Source organism: Camelus bactrianus, chromosome 19 (assembly GCF_048773025.1).
Source record: "Camelus bactrianus isolate YW-2024 breed Bactrian camel chromosome 19, ASM4877302v1, whole genome shotgun sequence".
NCBI lineage: Eukaryota > Metazoa > Chordata > Mammalia > Artiodactyla > Camelidae > Camelus > Camelus bactrianus.
In genome coordinates, this window is record NC_133557.1 from 42,840,141 (window position 1) to 42,861,632 (window position 21,492).

Here is a 21,492-nt window from a genome sequence, read left to right on the forward strand (position 1 = left end):
TATGTATGGAATGTAATTTGCAACTGAAAAGAAACTTGGTGTTCCCACCAAGCTAGGTGAAGGACGTCTTTCACACACAATTATCTCTCAGAACTGAGTATGTGGAGAGACGTTCGTTCAAGTAGCACAAAGGGAAAGGGTTGCAGGAGTAACTTTTACTCTGGTTTCTCAGTCTGTTTCCTAGTGCCGGTTTGAAGTTCCTGCAGTTTTCACTGTAAAACCGAGTTGAAGCTTGTACCTCCCCATGTATATGCATGGAGCGGATTTTGCATCTGAAAAGAACTTGGTTTTCCCAACAAGATAGTTGAAGTACTGCTATCACACTCACTCATCTCTCAGAACTGAGCATGTGGAGAGAGGTTCGTTCATCTAGCACAAAGGGAACGGGTTGCAGGGGATACTATTATTCTGATTTCTCAGGCTGTTTCCTAGTGTCGGTTTAATGTTCCTACAGTTTTCACTGTAAATTAGATTTGGAGCTAGTACCAACCCTTTATATATGTATGGAGTGTAGTTTGAAACTGAAAAGAATCTTTGTGTTCCCAACAAGCTAGGTGAAGGACGGCTTTCACACACTCCTGTCCCTCAACACTGAGCATGTGGGGAGACCTTCGTTTAACTAGCACAAAGGGAACGGTTTGCAGGGGTAACTTTTACTGTGGTTTCTCAGTCGGTTTCCTAGTGCCGGTATGATGTTCCTGCTGTTTTATCTGTAAAACAGAGTTGGAGCCAGTACTTCCCCTTATATATGTAAGGATTGTACTTTGCAACTGAAAAGAAACTTTGTGTTCCCAACAAGCTAGGTGAAGTACGGCTTTCACACACACTTCTCTCTCAGAACTGAGCATGTGGAGAGACGTTCGTTCATCTAGCAAAAAGGGAAAGGGTTGCAGGAGAAACTTTTACTCTGGTTTCTCAGTCTGTTTCCTAGTGCCGGTATGAAGTTCCTGCAGTTTTCTCTGCAAAACCGAGTTTTAACTAGTACCTCCCGATATATATGTATGGAGTGTGGTTCCATCGGAAAAGAAAATATGTGTTCCCAATAACCTAGGTGAAGAACGACTTCACACACAATTGTCTCTCAGAACTGAGCATGTGGAGAGACATTCGTTCATCTAGTACAAAGAACGAGTTGCAGGTGAAACATTAACTCTGTTTTCTCAGTCTGTTTCCTAGTGCCGGTTTGATGTTCCTGCAGTTTTCACGGTAAAAAAGTTTTGGGGCTAGTACCAACCCATAGATATGTATGGAGTGTAGTTTGCAACTGAAAAGAATATTTTTGTTCCCTACAAGCTAGGTGAACGACGGCTTTCACACACACTAATCTCTCAGAACTGAGCATGTGCAGAGACGTTCGTTCATCTAGCACAAAGGGAACGGGTGGCAGGAGAAACTTTTACTGTGGTTTCTCAGTCGCCTTCCTTGTCCCGGTTTGATGTTCCTGCAGTTTTCACTGTAAAACCGAGTTGGTTCTTGTACTTCCCCATACATATGTATTGAGTGTTGCTTCCAACGGAAAAGAATCTATGTGTTCCAAAAAAGTTAGTTGAAGAACGGCATTGACACACACTTTTCTCACAGAATGGAGCATGTGGAGAGAATTTCGTTCATCTAGAACAAAGGGAAAGGGTTGCAGGAGAAACATTTACTCAGGTTTCTCAGTCTGTTTCCTAGTGCTGTTTTGATTTTCCTGCAGGTTTCACGGTAAAAACAAGTTGGAGCTAGAACCACCCCATTTATATGTATGTATTGTACATTGCAACTGAAAAGAAACTTTGTGTTAAAAACAAGCTAGGTGAAGGACGGCATTCGCACACACTTATCTCTCAGAACTGAGCATGTGGAGAGATTTTCGTTCATCTAACAGAAAGGGAACGGGATACAGGAGAAACTATTTCTCTGGTTTTTCAATCTGTTTCCTAGTGTCGGTTTGAAATTCCAGCAGTTTTCACTGTAAAAATGAGTTGGAGGTAGTACGAAACCACATAATTTTATGGAGTTTAATTTGCAACTGAAAAGAAACTTTGTGTTCCCAACAAGCTAGGTGAAGGAAGATTTTCACACACAGTTTCTCTCAGAAATGAGCATGTGGAGAGACGTTCATTCATATAGCACAAAGGGAACGGGTTGCAGGAGAAAGATTTACTCTGGTTTCTCTGTCTGTTTCCTAGATCTGGTAGGAAGTTCCTGCAGTTTTCACTGTAAAAGAGAGTTGGAGCTAGTACCTCCCAATATAAATTTATGGAATGTAGTTTGCCTCTGAAAAGAGACTTTGCGTTCCCAAACAGCTAGTTGAAGGACAGCTTTCACACACACTTATCTCTCAGAACTGAGCATGTGGAGAGAAGTTCGTTCATCTAGCACAAAGGGAACGGGTTGCAGGAGAAACTTTTACTCTGGTTTCTCAGGCGGCTTCCTAGTCCCGGTTGGAAGTTCGGGCAGTTTTCACGGTAAAAACGAGTTGGAGCTAGTACCAACGCACATATATTTATGGAGTGTTGTTTGCAACTGAAAAGGATCTTTGTGTTCCCAACAAGCTAGGTGAAGGACGGCTTTCACACACACTTATCTCTCAGAACTGAGCATGTGGAGAGACTTTCGTTCATCTAGCAGAAAGGGAACGATTTGCAGAAGAAACTTTTACTCTGGTTTCTCAGTCTGTTTCCTAGTGCCGGTTTGAAGTTCCGGCAGTTTTCACGGTAAAAACGAGTTGGAGCTAGTACCAACCCACATATATTTATGGAGTGTAGTTTGCAACTGAAAAGAAACTTTGTGTTCCCAACAAGCTAGGTGAAGGAGGCATTCACACATAGTTTTCTCTCAGAAATGAGCACGTGGAGAGACGTTCGTTCATCTAGCACAAAGGGAACGAGTTGCAGGAGAAAGTTTTACTCTGGTTTCTCAGTCTTTTTCCTAGTGCCGGTTAGAAGTTCCTGTAGTTTTCACTGTAAAAAAGAGTTGGAGCTAGTACCTCTCCATATATATATATGTAGTATAGTTTGAAACTGAAAAGAAACTTTGTGTTCTCAACAAGCTAGCTGAAGGACGGTTTCACACACACTTATCTCTTAGAACTGAGCATGTGGAGAGACTTTCGTTCACCTAGCACAAAGGGAAAAGTTTACAGGAGAAACTTTTACTCTGGTTTATCAGTCGGCTTCCTAGTGCCAGTATGATATTCCTGCTGTTATATCTGTAAAACAGAGTTGGAGTCACTACCTTCCCATATATATGAATGGAGTGTAGTTTGCAATTGAATAGAAACTCTGTGTTCCCAACAAGCTAGGTGAAGAACGGCTTTCACACACACTTGTCTATCAGAACTGAGCATGTGGAGAGACATTCCTTCATGTAGCACAAAGAACGAGTTGCAGGTGAAACATTAACTCTGTTTTCTCAGTCTGTTTCGTAGTGCCGGTTTGAATTTCCTGCATTTCTCTCTGTAAAACTGAGTTGGAACTAGTACCAACCCATATGTTTTTATGGACTGTAGTTTGCATCTGAAAAGAAACTTTGTGTTCCCAACAAGCTAGATGAACGACGGCTTTCACACTCATTTATCTCTCAGAACTGAGCATGTGGAGAGAGGTTCGTTCATCTAGCCCAAAATGAACGGGTTGCAGGAGGAAATTTTACTCCGGTTTCTTAGTCGGGTTCCTAGTGCCGGTTTAATGTTCCTGCAGTTTTCACTGTAAGGCCGAGTTGTAGCTAGTACCTCCCCATATATATGTATGGATTGTAGATTGCAACTGAAAAGAAACTTTGTGTTGCCAAAAAGCTAGGTGATGAACGGCTTTCACACACACTTATCTCTCAGACCTGAGCATGTGGAGAAACGTTCGTTCATCTAGCACAAAGAACGAGTTGCAGGAGAAACATTTAGTCTGGTTTCTCAGTCTGTTTCCTAGTGCCGGTTTGAAGTTCCTGCAGTTTTCACTCTAAGATAGAGTTGGATATAGTACCAACTCATATATATGTATGGAGTTTAGTTTCCAAAGTAAAAGAAAATTTTTGTTCCCAACAATTTAGGTGAAGAACGACTTTCCCACAGAAATGTCTCTAAAAAAGGAGCTTGTGGAGAGACGTTCGTTCATCTAGCCAAAAGGAAAGGTTTGCAGCCGAAATTTTACTCTGGTTTTTCAGTCTGTTTCCTACTGCCTGTTAGAAGTTCCTGCAGTTTTCACTTTAAAAAAGAGTTGGAGTTAGAATCAACTCATAGATCTGTATGGACTGTAATTTGCAACTGAAAAGAAACTTGGTGTTCCCACCAAGCTAGGTAAAGGACGTCTTTCACACACAATTATCCCTCAGAACTGAGCATGTGGAGAGTCGTTCGTTGAACTAGCACGAAAGGAAAGGTTTGCAGGAGTAACTTTTTCTCTGGTTTCTCAGTCTGTTTCCTAGTGCCGGTTTGAAGTTCCTGCAGTTTTCACTGTAAATCCGAGTTGGAGCTAGTACCTCCCTTTATATATGTATGGAGTGGAGTTTGCATCTGAAAAGAAACTTTGTTTTCCCAACAAGCTAGTTGAAGGACGGCTATCACACTCACTCATCTCTCAGAACTGAGCAAGTGGAGAGTATTTCGTTCATCTAGCACAAAGGGAACGGGTTGCAGGAGAAATATTTACTCTGGTTTCTCAGTCTGTTTCCTAGTGCCGGTTTGAATTTCCTGCCGTTTTCACTGAAATTCCGTGTTGGACATGTTACATCCGCATATATATGTATAGAGTGTAGTTTGCAACTGAAAAGAAATTTTGTGTTCCCTACAAGCTAAGTGAAAGAAGGCATTCACACACACTTGTCTCTCAGAATTGAGCCTGTGGAGAGACATTCATTCATACAGCACAAAGGGAACGAATTTCAGGAGAAACATTTTCTCTGCTTTCTCAGTATGTTTCCTAGTGCCGGTTTGAAGTTCCTGCAGTTTTCACTGAAAAACCGTGTTGAAGATGGTACCTCCCCATATATATGTATGGGGTGTAGTTTGCAACTGAAAAGAAAGTTTGTGTTCCCAACAAGCTAGCTGAAGGACGGCTTTCACACACACTTATATCTCAGAACTGAGCATGTGGAGAGACGTTCGTTCATCTAGCAAAAAGAGAACCGGTTGCAGGAGAAACTTTTACTATGGTTTCTCAGTCTGTTTCCTAGTGCCGGTTTGAAGTTCCTGCACTTTTCAATGTAAGAAAGGGTTGGAGCTAGTACCAAAGCATATATATGTATGGAGTGTAAATTGCAACTGAAAAGAAGCTTTGTGTTCCCAACAAAATATTTGAAGTACGTCTTTCACACACAATTATCTCTAAGAACTGAGCATGTGTAGAGACGTTAGTTCATCTAGCACAAAGGAAACGGGTTGCAGGAGTAACTGTTACTCTGGTTTATCAGTCGGCTTCCTAGTGCCGGTTTGATGTTCCTGCAGTTTTCACTGTAAAAACGAGTTGGAGCTAGTACCTCCCCATATATATGTATGGAGTGTAGTTTGCAACTGAATAGAAACTTTGTGTTCCCAACAAGTTTGGTGACGGAAGGCTTTCACACACACTTATCTCAGAAATGAGCATGTGGAGAGAAGTTCTTTCATCTAGCACAATGTTAACGGTTTGTAGGAGAAACTTTTACTCTGGTTTTTCAGTCTGTTTCCTAGTGCTGGTTTGAAGTTCCTGAAGTTTTCACCCTAAAAACGAGTAGGAGCTAATACCTCCCCATATATATGTACGGAGTGTAGTCTGGAAATGAAAAGAAACTTTGTGTTCCCAACAAGCTAGGTGAAAGAAGGCATTCACACACACTTGTGTTTAAGAACTGAGCATGTGGAGAGACATTCGTTCATCTAGCACAAAGGGAACGGTTTGTAGGAGAAACATTTTCTCTGCTTTCTCAGTCGGATTCCTAGTGTCGGTTTTATGTTCCTTGTGTTTTATCTGTAAAACCGAGATGCAGCTAGAACATCCCCATTTATTTGTATGGAGTGTAGTTTGCAACTAAGAAAACTTTGTGTTGCCAACAAGCTATGTGAAGGCGGCTTTCACACACACTTATTTTCCGAACTGATCATGTGGAGTGACGTTCATTCATCTAGCACAAAGGGAACGGTTTGCAGGGGAAACTTTTACTCTTGTTTGTCAGTCGGCTTCCTAGTGCCGGTTTGAAGTTCCTGCAGTTTTCACTGTAAAAAAGAGTTGGAGCTAGAATCAACCCATATATATGTATGGAATGTAATTTGCAACTGAAAAGAAACTTGGTGTTCCCACCAAGCTAGGTGAAGGACGTCTTTCACACACAATTATCTCTCAGAACTGAGTATGTGGAGAGACGTTCGTTCAAGTAGCACAAAGGGAAAGGGTTGCAGGAGTAACTTTTACTCTGGTTTCTCAGTCTGTTTCCTACTGCCGGTTTGAAGTTCCTGCAGTTTTCACTGTAAAACCGAGTTGAAGCTTGTATCTCCCCATATAAATGCATGGAGCGGAGTTTGCATCTGAAAAGAACTTTGTTTTCCCAACAAGATAGTTGAAGTACGGCTATCACACTCACTCATCTCTCAGAACTGAGCATGTGGAGAGAGGTTCGTTCATCTAGCAAAAAGGGAAAGGGTTGCAGGAGAAACTTTTACTCTGGTTTCTCAGTCTGTTTCCTAGTCCCGGTTTGATGTTCCTGCAGTTTTCACGGTAAAAAATTTTGGGGCTAATACCAACCCATAGATATGTATGGAGTGTAGTTTGCATCTGAAAAGAATATTTTTGTTCCCTACAAGCTAGGTGAACGACGGCTTTCACACACACTAATCTCTCAGAACTGAGCATGTGCAGAGACGTTCGTTCATCTAGCACAATGGGAACGGGTGGCAGGAGAAACTTTTACTGTGGTTTCTCAGTCAGTTTCCTTGTCCCGGTTTGATGTTCCTGCAGTTTTCATTGTGAAACCGAGTTGGTTCTTGTACTTCCCCGTATATAAGTATGGAGTGTAGCTTCCAACGGAAAAGAAACTATGTGTTACAAAAATGTTAGTTGAAGAACGGCTTTGACACACACTTTTCTCACAGAATGGAGCATGTGGAGAGAATTTCGTTCATCTAGAACAAAGGGAAAGGGTTGCAGGAGAAACATTTACTCAGGTTTCCCAGTCTGTTTCCTAGTGCTGGTTTGATGTTCCTGCAGGTTTCACGGTAAAAACGAGTTGGAGCTAGTACCAACCCAAGTATATGTATGGAGTGTTGTTTGAAACTGAAAAGAAAATTTTTGTTCCCTTCAAGCTAGGTGAAGGATGGCTTTCACACACACTTATTTCTCAGAACTGATCATGTGCAGAGACTATCATTCATGTAGCAAAATGGGAAAGGGTGGCAGGAGAAACTTTTACTGTGGTTTCTCACTCGGTTTCCTAATGCCGGATTGATGTTCCTGCAGTTTTCACGGTAAAAAGATTTTGAGCTAGTACCAACCCATATATATGTATGGAGTGAAGTTGGCAACTGAAAAGAAACTTTGTGTTCCCAACAAGCTAGGTGAAGTACGGCTTTCACACACACTTCTCTCTCATAACTGAGCATGAGAGAGTTCATTCATCTAGCACAAAGGGAACGGGTTTAACGAGAAACTATTACTCCGGTATCTCAGTCTGTTTCCTAGTGCCGGTTTGAAGTTCCTGCAGTTATCACATTAAAACCGAGTTGGAGCTACTAACTCCCCATATTTATGTATGGAGTGTAGTTTACAATTGAAAAGATACTTTGTGTTCCCAACAAGCTAGGTGAAGGACGGCTTTCACATACACTTATCTCTCAGAACTGAGCCTGTGGAAAGACGTTCTTTCATCTAGCAAAATTTGAATGGGTTGCAGGAGAAACTTTTCTCTGGTTTCTCAGTCTGTTTCCTATTGCCAGTTTGAAGTTCCTGCAGTTTTCAGTGTAAGACAGAGTTGGAGCTAGTAAAAACCCATATATATGTATTGAGTGTAGTTTGCATCTTAAAATAAACTTTGTGTTTCCAAAAAGATAGGTGAAGTACGGCTTTCACACACTTATATCTCTCAGAACTGAGCATGTGGAGAGACGTTCTTTCATCTAGCACAAAGGGAACGGGTTGCAGGGGAAACTTTTACTCTGGTTTCTCAGTCTGCTTCCTAGTGCCGGTATGAAGTTCCTGCAGTTTTCACTGTAAAACCGAGTTGGAACTAGTACCACTCGATATATATGTATGGAGTGTAGTTTGCAACTGAAAAGAAACTTTGTGTTGCAAACAAGCTAGGTGAAGGACGGCTTTCACACACCCTTATCTCTCAGAACTGAGCATGTGGAGAGACGTTTGTTCTTCTAGCACAAATGGAACGGTTTGCAGGTGTAACTTTTACTCTGGTTTCTCAGTCGGCTTCCTAGTGCCGGTTTGATGTTGCTGATATTTTATCTGCAAAATCGTGTTGGAGCTATTACCTCCCCATATATATGTATGGAGTGTCGTTTGCAACTGAAAAGAAACTTTGTGTTCCAAACAATTTAGGTGAAGGACGGCTTTCACACACACTTATCTCTCAGAGCTGAGCATGTGGAGAGACGTTCGTTCATCTAGCACAAATGGAACGGATTGCAGGGGAAATTTTTCTCTGGTTTCTCAGTCTGTTTCATAGTGCCGGTATGAAATTCCTGCAGATTTCTGAGTAAAAATGAGTTGTAACTAGTAAATCCCGATATAAATGTATGGAGTGTAGTTTCCAACGGAAAAGAAAATTTGTGTTCCCAACAACCTATGTGAAGAACGGCTTTCATATACAATTGTCTCTAAGAAGTGAGCATGTGGATAGACATTCGTTCATCTAGCACAAAGAACGAGTTTCAGGAAAAACATTTACTCTGGTCTCTGTTTCTTAGTGACGGTTTGAATTTCCTGCATTTTTCAATGAAAACAGAGTTGGAGCTAGTACCAACCCATATATTTGTATTCAGTGTAGTTTGCAACTGAAAAGAAACTTTGTGTTCCCAACAAGCTAGGTGAAGGACCCAATTCACACACACTTATCTCTCACAACTGAGCATGTGGATAGACGTTCATTCATCTAACAAAAAGGAACGGGTTCAAGGGTAACTTTTACTCTGATTTCTCAGTCTGTTTCCTAGTCCCGTTTTGAAGTTTCTGCAGTTTTCACTATAAAAACGAATTGGAGCTAGTACCTCCCCATATATATGTAAGGAGTGTATTTTGCAACTGAAAAGAAACTTCTTGTTCCCAACAAGTAGGTGAAGGACAGCTTTCACACACACTTATCTCTCAGAAATGAGCATGTGTAGAGACTTTCTTTCATCTAGCACAAATGGAACGGGTTGCAGGAGAAAATTTTTCTCTGATTTCTCAGTCTGTTTCTTAGTGCCGGTTTGATGTTCCTGCAGATTTCACTGTATAAACGAGTTGGAGCTTGTACCAACCCATAGATATATTTGGAGTGTTGTTTGCAACTGAAAAGAAATTTTGTGTTCCCAACAAGCTAGTTGAACGACGGTTTCACACACACTTTTCTCTCAGAAGTGAGCATATTGAGAGACGTTCATTCATCTAGCATTAAGGGAACGTTTGGCAAGGGAAAATTTTACTTTGGTTTCTCAGTCTGCTTAATAGTGCCGTTGGGATTTTAATGCATTTTTCACTGTAAAATCGAGTTGGTTCTCGTAAGTACCCATATAAATATATGGAGTGTTGTTTGCAACTGAATAGTAAATTTGTGTTCCCAAAAAGCTAGGTGAAGGACGGCATTCACACACACTTATCTCTCAGAACATAGCATGTGGAGAGACGTTCGTTCATCTAGCAAACAATGAACGGTTGGCATGGTAATAATTTACTCTGGTATCTCATTCTGCTTCCTAGTGCCGGTTGAAAGTTCCTGCATTTTTCACTGTAAAACCGATTTGGAGCTGCTAACTCCCCATATATATGTATGGAGTGTAGTTTGCATCTGAAAAGATACTTTGTGTTCCCAACAAGCTAGGTGAAGGACGGCTTTCACACACACTTATCTCTCAGAACTGAGCATGTGGAGAGATGTTCGTTCATGTAGCACAAAGGGAACCCTTTGCAGGAGTAACTTTTACTCTGGTTTCTCAGTGGGATTCCTAGTACCGTTTTGATTTTCCTACAGATTTCACTGTAAAACCGAGTTGGAGCTAGTACCAACCCATATTGATGTATGGATTATAGTTTGCAAATGAAAAGAAAGTTTGTGTTGCCAACAAGCTAGGTGAAGGCCGGCTTTCACACACACTTAACTCTCAGAACTGTGCATGTGGACAGACGTTCGTACGTCTAGCACAAAGTGAAAGGTTTGCAGGGGAAAATTATCTTTTGGTTTCTCAGTCTGCTTAATAGTGCCGGGGATTTTAATGCATTTTTCACAGTAAAACCGAGTTGGTTCTCGTACGTCCCCATATATAGTATGGAGTGTAGTTTGCAACATAATTTTTACTTTCTGTTCCCAAAAACTAGGTGAAGGACGGCTTCCACACACACTTATCTCTCAGAACGTAGCATGTGTAGAGACGTTCGTTCATCTGGCAAAATGGAACGGTTGGGAGGATAATCACTTACTCTGGTATCTCAGTCTGTTTCCTAGTGCCGGTGGGAAGTTCCTGTATTTTTCACTGTAAAACCGATTTGGAGCTACTAACTCCCCATATATATGTATGGAGTGTAGTTTGCAACTGAAAAGATACTATGTGTTCCCAACAAGCTAGGTGAAGGATGGCTTACACACACACTTATCTCTTAGAACTGAGCATGTGGAGAGACTTTCGTTCATCTAGCACAAAGGGAACGGTTTGCAGGATAAATTTTACTCTGGTTTCTCAGTCGGTTTCCTAGTGCCGGTTTGAAGTTCCTGCATTTTTCACTGTAAAACCGATTTAGAGCTTGTACCAACCCATATATATGTATGGTTTGTTGTTGGCAACTGAAAAGAAACTTTGTTTTCCCAACAAGCAAGTTGAAGTACGGCTTTCCCACACACTTATCTCTCAGAACTGAGCATGTGGAGAGATGTTCGTTCATGTAGCACAAAGGGAACCCTTTGCAGGAGAAACTTATACTCTGGTTTCTCAGTCGGCTTCCTAGTGCCCGTTTGCTGTTCCTGCTGTTTTATCTGTAAAAAAGATTTGGAGCTAGTACCTCCCCATTTATATGTTTGGAGGGTCGTTTGCAACTGAAAAGAAACTTTGTGTTCCAAACAATTTAGGTGAAGGACGGCTTTCACACACACTTAACTCTAAGAAATGAGCATGTGGAGAGACGTTCGTTCATCTAGCACAAAGGGAACGGGTTGCAGTAGAAATTTTTCTCTGGATTCTCAGTCTGTTTCCTAGTGCCGGTGTGAAGTTCTTGCAGTTTTCACTGTAAACCGAGTTGGAATTAGTACCTCCCCATATATATATATGGAGTGTAACTTGGACCAAAAAAAAAATCTTTGTGTTCCCAAGCTAGGTGAATGACGGCTTTCACAAACAATTATCTCTCAGAACTGAGCCTGTGGAGAGACGTTCGTTCATCTAGAACAAATTGAACGGGTTGCAGGAGAAAATGTTCTCTGGTTACTCAGTCTGTTTCCTATTTCCGGTTTGAAGTTCCTGCAGTTTTCATTGTAAGACAGATTTGGATCTAGTACCAACCCATATATATGTATGGAGTGTATTTTGCATCTTAAAAGACACTTTGTGTTTCCAACAAGCTAGGTGAAGTACGCCTTTCACACACTTTCATCTCTCAGAAATGAGCATGAGGAGAGACGTTCTTTCATCTAGCACAAAGGGAACGTGTTGTAGGAGAAACTTTTACTCTGGCTACTCAGTCCTCTTCCTAGTGCCGGTATGATGTTCCTGCTGTTTTATCTGTAAAACCTAGTTCGAGCTAGTACCTCCCCAATTATTTATATGGAGTGTGCTTTCCAACGGAAAAGAAAATTTGTGTTCCCAACATCCTAGGTGAAGAACGGCTTTCACACATAATTGTCTCTCAGAACTTTGCATGTGGAGAGACATTCGTTCATCTAGCACAAAGAACGAGTTGCAGGAAAAACATTTAGTCTGGTTTCTCAGTCTGTTTCCTAGTGACTGTTTGTATTTCCTGCATTTTTCACGGTAAAACCGAGTTGGAGCTAATACCAACCCATATATTTTTATGGAGTGTAGTTTGCAACTGAAAAGAAACTTTGTGTTCCCAACAAGCTAGGTGAAGTAATAGCTTTCACACACAATTATCTCTCAGAATTTAGCATGTGGAGAGACGTTCATTCATCTAGCAAAAAGGAATGTGTTCATGGGTAATTTTTACTCTGATTTCTCAGTCTGTTTCCTAGTCCCGTTTTGAAGTTCCTGCAGTTTTCACTATAAAACCGAGTTGGAGCTAGTACCTCCACATATATATGTAAGGAGTGTATTTTGCAACTGAAAAGAAACTTTTTGTTCCCAACAAGTAAGTGAAGGACAGCTTTCACACACACTTATCTCTCAGAACTGAGCATGTGGAGAGACGTTCGTTCATCTAGCACAAAGGGAACGGGTTGCAGGAGAAACTTTTTCTCTGGATTCTCAGTCTTTTTCCTAGTGCCGGTATGAAATTCCTGCAGTTTTCACTGTAAAACCGAGTTGGAACTTGTACCTCCCTATATATATGTATGGAGTGTATTTTTTAACGGAAAAGAAAATTTGTGTTCCCAAAAAGCTAGGTGAAGAACGGCTTTCACAAACACTTGTCTCTCAGAACTGAGCATGTGGAGATACGTTCGTTCAAGTAGCACAAAAGGAACGGGTTGCAGGTGTAACTTATACCCGGATTCTCATTCGACTTCCTAGTGCCGGTATGATATTCTTGTTGTTTTACCTGAAAACAGAGTTGGAGCTAGTACCTCCCCATATATATATAGATAGTGTAGTTTGCACCTGAAAAGAAACTTTGTGTTGCCAACAACCTAGGTGAAGAACGACTTCACACACAATTGTCTCTCAGAACTGAGCATGTGGAGAGACATTCGTTCATCTAGTACAAAGAACGAGTTGCAGGTGGAACATTAACTCTGTTTTCTCAGTCTGTTTCGTAGTGCCGGTTTGAATTTCCTGCATTTCTCACTGTAAAACTGAGCTGGATCTAGTACCAGCCCATATATTTGTATGGACTGTTGTTTGCATCTGAAAAGAAACTTTGTGTTCCCAACAAGCTAGGTGAACGACGGCTTTCACACACATTTATCTCTCAGATCTGAGCATGTGGAGAGACTTTCGTTCAACTAGCACAAAGGAATCGGGTTGCAGATGAAATTTTACTCTGGATTCTCAGTCGGCTTCCTAGTGCCGGTTTGAAGTTCCTGCATTTTTCACTGTAAAAACGATTTGGAGCTTGTATCAACCCACATATATTTATGGAGTGTAGTTTGCAACTGAAAAAAACTTTGTGTTCCCAACAAAATAGTTGAAGAACGGTTTTCACACACACATATCTCTCAGGACTGAGCATGTGGAGAGACGTTCGTTCATTTTCCACATAGGGAACGGGTTGCAGGAGAAATTTTTCTCTGGTTTCTCAGTCTGTTTCCTAGTGCCGGTTTGAACTACCTGCAGTTTTCACTGTAAAATGAATTGGAGCTAGTACCAAACCATATATAAATATGGATTGTAGTTTGCAACTGAAAAGAAACTATGTGTTCCGAACAAGCTAGTTGAAGGACGGCTTTCACACACAATTATCTCTCTGAAATGAGCATGTGTAGAGACTTTCTTTCATCTAGCACAAAGGGAACGGTTAACAGGAGAAATTTTTACTCTGGTTTCTCAGTCCTTTTCCTAGTGCCGGTTTTTAGTTCCAGCAGTTTTCACTGTAAAAACGAGTTGGAGCTTGTACCAACCCACAAATATTTATGGAGTGTAGTTTGCAACTGAAAAGAAACTATGTGTTCCCAACAAGCTAGTTGAACTACGGCTTTCACACACACTTATCTCTCAGTACTGAGCATGTGGGAGACTTTCGTTCATCTAGCACAAAGGGAACGGGTTGCAGGAGAAACTTTTACTCTGGTTTCTCTGTCTGTTTCCTAGATCTGGCAGGAAGTTCCTGCAGTTTTCACTGTAAAAGCGAGTTGGAGCTAGTAACTCCCGATATAAATTTATGGAATGTAGTTTGCAACTGAAAAGAAACTTTGCGTTCCCAAACAGCTAGTTGAAGGACAGCTTTCACACACAATTATCTCTCAGAACTGAGCATGTGGAGAGAAGTTCGTTCATCTAGCACAAAAGGAACGGGTTGCAGGAGAAACTTTTACTCTGGTTTCTCAGTCTGTTTCCTAGTGCCGGTTTGAAGTTCCAGCAGTTTTCACTGAAAAATCGAGTTGGACATGGCACCTCCCCATAGATATGTATGGAGTGTAGTTTGCAACTTAAAAGAAACTTTGTGTTCCCAACAAGCTATGTGAAGGACGGTTTTCACACACAATTTTCCCTAAGAACTGAGCATTTGGAGAGATTTTCGTGCATCTAGCACAAAGGGAACGGGTTGCAGGAGAATCTTTTATCTGGTTTCTCAGTCTGTTTCCTAGTGCCGGTTTGAAGTTCCTGCAGTTTTCACTCTAAGATAGAGTTGGATATAGTACCAACTCATATATATGTATGGAGTTTAGTTTCCAAAGTAAAAGAAAATTTTTGTTCCCAACAATTTAGGTGAAGAACGACTTTCCCACAGAAATGTCTCTAAAAAAGGAGCTTGTGGAGAGACGTTCGTTCATCTAGCAAAAAGGAAAGGTTTGCAGCCGAAATTTTACTCTGGTTTTTCAGTCTGTTTCCTACTGCCTGTTAGAAGTTCCTGCAGTTTTCACTTTAAAAAAGAGTTGGAGTTAGAATCAACTCATAGATCTGTATGGACTGTAATTTGCAACTGAAAAGAAACTTGGTGTTCCCACCAAGCTAGGTAAAGGACGTCTTTCACACACAATTATCCCTCAGAACTGAGCATGTGGAGAGTCGTTCGTTGAACTAGCACGAAAGGAAAGGTTTGCAGGAGTAACTTTTTCTCTGGTTTCTCAGTCTGTTTCCTAGTGCCGGTTTGAAGTTCCTGCAGTTTTCACTGTAAATCCGAGTTGGAGCTAGTACCTCCCTTTATATATGTATGGAGTGGAGTTTGCATCTGAAAAGAAACTTTGTTTTCCCAACAAGCTAGTTGAAGGACGGCTATCACACTCACTCATCTCTCAGAACTGAGCAAGTGGAGAGTATTTCGTTCATCTAGCACAAAGGGAACGGGTTGCAGGAGAAATATTTACTCTGGTTTCTCAGCCTGTTTCCTAGTGCCGGTTTGAATTTCCTGCCGTTTTCACTGAAATTCCTTGTTGGACATGTTACATCCGCATATATATGTATAGAGTGTAGTTTGCAACTGAAAAGAAATTTTGTGTTCCCTACAAGCTAAGTGAAAGAAGGCATTCACACACACTTGTCTCTCAGAATTGAGCCTGTGGAGAGACATTCATTCATACAGCACAAAGGGAACGAATTTCAGGAGAAACATTTTCTCTGCTTTCTCAGTATGTTTCCTAGTGCCGGTTTGAAGTTCCTGCAGTTTTCACTGAAAAACCGTGTTGAAGATGGTACCTCCCCATATATATATATGGGGTGTAGTTTGCAACTGAAAAGAAAGTTTGTGTTCAAAACAAGCTAGCTGAAGGACGGCTTTCACACACACTTATATCTCAGAACTGAGCATGTGGAGAGACGTTCGTTCATCTAGCAAAAAGAGAACCGGTTGCAGGAGAAACTTTTACTATGGTTTCTCAGTCTGTTTCCTAGTGCCGGTTTGAAGTTCCTGCACTTTTCAATGTAAGAAAGGGTTGGAGCTAGTACCAAAGCATATATATGTATGGAGTGTAAATTGCAACTGAAAAGAAGCTTTGTGTTCCCAACAAAATATTTGAAGTACGTCTTTCACACACAATTATCTCTAAGAACTGAGCATGTGTAGAGACGTTAGTTCATCTAGCACAAAGGAAACGGGTTGCAGGAGTAACTGTTACTCTGGTTTATCAGTCGGCTTCCTAGTGCCGGTTTGATGTTCCTGCAGTTTTCACTGTAAAAACGAGTTGGAGCTAGTACCTCCCCATATATATGTATGGAGTGTAGTTTGCAACTGAATAGAAACTTTGTGTTCCCAACAAGTTTGGTGACGGAAGGCTTTCACACACACTTATCTCAGAAATGAGCATGTGGAGAGAAGTTCTTTCATCTAGCACAATGTTAACGGTTTGTAGGAGAAACTTTTACTCTGGTTTTTCAGTCTGTTTCCTAGTGCTGGTTTGAAGTTCCTGAAGTTTTCACCCTAAAAACGAGTAGGAGCTAATACCTCCCCATATATATGTACGGAGTGTAGTCTGGAAATGAAAAGAAACTTTGTGTTCCCAACAAGCTAGGTGAAAGAAGGCATTCACACACACTTGTGTTTAAGAACTGAGCATGTGGAGAGACATTCGTTCATCTAGCACAAAGGGAACGGTTTGTAGGAGAAACATTTTCTCTGCTTTCTCAGTCGGATTCCTAGTGTCGGTTTTATGTTCCTTGTGTTTTATCTGTAAAACCGAGATGCAGCTAGAACATCCCCATTTATTTGTATGGAGTGTAGTTTGCAACTAAGAAAACTTTGTGTTGCCAACAAGCTATGTGAAGGCGGCTTTCACACACACTTATTTTCCGAACTGATCATGTGGAGTGACGTTCATTCATCTAGCACAAAGGGAACGGTTTGCAGGGGAAACTTTTACTCTTGTTTGTCAGTCGGCTTCCTAGTGCCGGTTTGAAGTTCCTGCAGTTTTCACTGTAAAAAAGAGTTGGAGCTAGAATCAACCCATATATATGTATGGAATGTAATTTGCAACTGAAAAGAAACTTGGTGTTCCCACCAAGCTAGGTGAAGGACGTCTTTCACACACAATTATCTCTCAGAACTGAGTATGTGGAGAGACGTTCGTTCAAGTAGCACAAAGGGAAAGGGTTGCAGGAGTAACTTTTACTCTGGTTTCTCAGTCTGTTTCCTAGTGCCGGTTTGAAGTTCCTGCAGTTTTCACTGTAAAACCGAGTTGAAGCTTGTACCTCCCCATGTATATGCATGGAGCGGATTTTGCATCTGAAAAGAACTTGGTTTTCCCAACAAGATAGTTGAAGTACTGCTATCACACTCACTCATCTCTCAGAACTGAGCATGTGGAGAGAGGTTCGTTCATCTAGCACAAAGGGAACGGGTTGCAGGGGATACTATTATTCTGATTTCTCAGGCTGTTTCCTAGTGTCGGTTTAATGTTCCTACAGTTTTCACTGTAAATTAGATTTGGAGCTAGTACCAACCCTTTATATATGTATGGAGTGTAGTTTGAAACTGAAAAGAATCTTTGTGTTCCCAACAAGCTAGGTGAAGGACGGCTTTCACACACTCCTGTCCCTCAACACTGAGCATGTGGGGAGACCTTCGTTTAACTAGCACAAAGGGAACGGTTTGCAGGGGTAACTTTTACTGTGGTTTCTCAGTCGGTTTCCTAGTGCCGGTATGATGTTCCTGCTGTTTTATCTGTAAAACAGAGTTGGAGCCAGTACTTCCCCTTATATATGTAAGGATTGTACTTTGCAACTGAAAAGAAACTTTGTGTTCCCAACAAGCTAGGTGAAGTACGGCTTTCACACACACTTCTCTCTCAGAACTGAGCATGTGGAGAGACGTTCGTTCATCTAGCAAAAAGGGAAAGGGTTGCAGGAGAAACTTTTACTCTGGTTTCTCAGTCTGTTTCCTAGTGCCGGTATGAAGTTCCTGCAGTTTTCTCTGCAAAACCGAGTTTTAACTAGTACCTCCCGATATATATGTATGGAGTGTGGTTCCATCGGAAAAGAAAATATGTGTTCCCAATAACCTAGGTGAAGAACGACTTCACACACAATTGTCTCTCAGAACTGAGCATGTGGAGAGACATTCGTTCATCTAGTACAAAGAACGAGTTGCAGGTGAAACATTAACTCTGTTTTCTCAGTCTGTTTCCTAGTGCCGGTTTGATGTTCCTGCAGTTTTCACGGTAAAAAAGTTTTGGGGCTAGTACCAACCCATAGATATGTATGGAGTGTAGTTTGCAACTGAAAAGAATATTTTTGTTCCCTACAAGCTAGGTGAACGACGGCTTTCACACACACTAATCTCTCAGAACTGAGCATGTGCAGAGACGTTCGTTCATCTAGCACAAAGGGAACGGGTGGCAGGAGAAACTTTTACTGTGGTTTCTCAGTCGCCTTCCTTGTCCCGGTTTGATGTTCCTGCAGTTTTCACTGTAAAACCGAGTTGGTTCTTGTACTTCCCCATACATATGTATTGAGTGTTGCTTCCAACGGAAAAGAATCTATGTGTTCCAAAAAAGTTAGTTGAAGAACGGCATTGACACACACTTTTCTCACAGAATGGAGCATGTGGAGAGAATTTCGTTCATCTAGAACAAAGGGAAAGGGTTGCAGGAGAAACATTTACTCAGGTTTCTCAGTCTGTTTCCTAGTGCTGTTTTGATTTTCCTGCAGGTTTCACGGTAAAAACAAGTTGGAGCTAGAACCACCCCATTTATATGTATGTATTGTACATTGCAACTGAAAAGAAACTTTGTGTTAAAAACAAGCTAGGTGAAGGACGGCATTCGCACACACTTATCTCTCAGAACTGAGCATGTGGAGAGATTTTCGTTCATCTAACAGAAAGGGAACGGGATACAGGAGAAACTATTTCTCTGGTTTTTCAATCTGTTTCCTAGTGTCGGTTTGAAATTCCAGCAGTTTTCACTGTAAAAATGAGTTGGAGGTAGTACGAAACCACATAATTTTATGGAGTTTAATTTGCAACTGAAAAGAAACTTTGTGTTCCCAACAAGCTAGGTGAAGGAAGATTTTCACACACAGTTTCTCTCAGAAATGAGCATGTGGAGAGACGTTCATTCATATAGCACAAAGGGAACGGGTTGCAGGAGAAAGATTTACTCTGGTTTCTCTGTCTGTTTCCTAGATCTGGTAGGAAGTTCCTGCAGTTTTCACTGTAAAAGAGAGTTGGAGCTAGTACCTCCCAATATAAATTTATGGAATGTAGTTTGCCTCTGAAAAGAGACTTTGCGTTCCCAAACAGCTAGTTGAAGGACAGCTTTCACACACACTTATCTCTCAGAACTGAGCATGTGGAGAGAAGTTCGTTCATCTAGCACAAAGGGAACGGGTTGCAGGAGAAACTTTTACTCTGGTTTCTCAGGCGGCTTCCTAGTCCCGGTTGGAAGTTCGGGCAGTTTTCACGGTAAAAACGAGTTGGAGCTAGTACCAACGCACATATATTTATGGAGTGTTGTTTGCAACTGAAAAGGATCTTTGTGTTCCCAACAAGCTAGGTGAAGGACGGCTTTCACACACACTTATCTCTCAGAACTGAGCATGTGGAGAGACTTTCGTTCATCTAGCAGAAAGGGAACGATTTGCAGAAGAAACTTTTACTCTGGTTTCTCAGTCTGTTTCCTAGTGCCGGTTTGAAGTTCCGGCAGTTTTCACGGTAAAAACGAGTTGGAGCTAGTACCAACCCACATATATTTATGGAGTGTAGTTTGCAACTGAAAAGAAACTTTGTGTTCCCAACAAGCTAGGTGAAGGAGGCATTCACACATAGTTTTCTCTCAGAAATGAGCACGTGGAGAGACGTTCGTTCATCTAGCACAAAGGGAACGAGTTGCAGGAGAAAGTTTTACTCTGGTTTCTCAGTCTTTTTCCTAGTGCCGGTTAGAAGTTCCTGTAGTTTTCACTGTAAAAAAGAGTTGGAGCTAGTACCTCTCCATATATATATATGTAGTATAGTTTGAAACTGAAAAGAAACTTTGTGTTCTCAACAAGCTAGCTGAAGGACGGTTTCACACACACTTATCTCTTAGAACTGAGCATGTGGAGAGACTTTCGTTCACCTAGCACAAAGGGAAAAGTTTACAGGAGAAACTTTTACTCTGGTTTATCAGTCGGCTTCCTAGTGCCAGTATGATATTCCTGCTGTTATATCTGTAAAACAGAGTTGGAGTCACTACCTTCCCATATATATGAATGGAGTGTAGTTTGCAATTGAATAGAAACTCTGTGTTCCCAACAAGCTAGGTGAAGAACGGCTTTCACACACACTTGTCTATCAGAACTGAGCATGTGGAGAGACATTTCTTCATGTAGCACAAAGAACGAGTTGCAGGTGAAACATTAACTCTGTTTTCTCAGTCTGTTTCGTAGTGCCGGTTTGAATTTCCTGCATTTCTCTCTGTAAAACTGAGTTGGAACTAGTACCAACCCATATGTTTTTATGGACTGTAGTTTGCATCTGAAAAGAAACTTTGTGTTCCCAACAAGCTAGATGAACGACGGCTTTCACACTCATTTATCTCTCAGAACTGAGCATGTGGAGAGAGGTTCGTTCATCTAGCCCAAAATGAACGGGTTGCAGGAGGAAATTTTACTCCGGTTTCTTAGTCGGGTTCCTAGTGCCAGTTTAATGTTCCTGCAGTTTTCACTGTAAGGCCGAGTTGTAGCTAGTACCTCCCCATATATATGTATGGAGTGTAGATTGCAACTGAAAAGAAACTTTGTGTTGCCAAAAAGCTAGGTGATGAACGGCTTTCACACACACTTATCTCTCAGACCTGAGCATGTGGAGAAACGTTCGTTCATCTAGCACAAAGAACGAGTTGCAGGAGAAACATTTAGTCTGGTTTCTCAGTCTGTTTCCTAGTGCCGGTTTGAAGTTCCTGCAGTTTTCACTCTAAGATAGAGTTGGATATAGTACCAACTCATATATATGTATGGAGTTTAGTTTCCAAAGTAAAAGAAAATTTTTGTTCCCAACAATTTAGGTGAAGAACGACTTTCCCACAGAAATGTCTCTAAAAAAGGAGCTTGTGGAGAGACGTTCGTTCATCTAGCCAAAAGGAAAGGTTTGCAGCCGAAATTTTACTCTGGTTTTTCAGTCTGTTTCCTACTGCCTGTTAGAAGTTCCTGCAGTTTTCACTTTAAAAAAGAGTTGGAGTTAGAATCAACTCATAGATCTGTATGGACTGTAATTTGCAACTGAAAAGAAACTTGGTGTTCCCACCAAGCTAGGTAAAGGACGTCTTTCACACACAATTATCCCTCAGAACTGAGCATGTGGAGAGTCGTTCGTTGAACTAGCACGAAAGGAAAGGTTTGCAGGAGTAACTTTTTCTCTGGTTTCTCAGTCTGTTTCCTAGTGCCGGTTTGAAGTTCCTGCAGTTTTCACTGTAAATCCGAGTTGGAGCTAGTACCTCCCTTTATATATGTATGGAGTGGAGTTTGCATCTGAAAAGAAACTTTGTTTTCCCAACAAGCTAGTTGAAGGACGGCTATCACACTCACTCATCTCTCAGAACTGAGCAAGTGGAGAGTATTTCGTTCATCTAGCACAAAGGGAACGGGTTGCAGGAGAAATATTTACTCTGGTT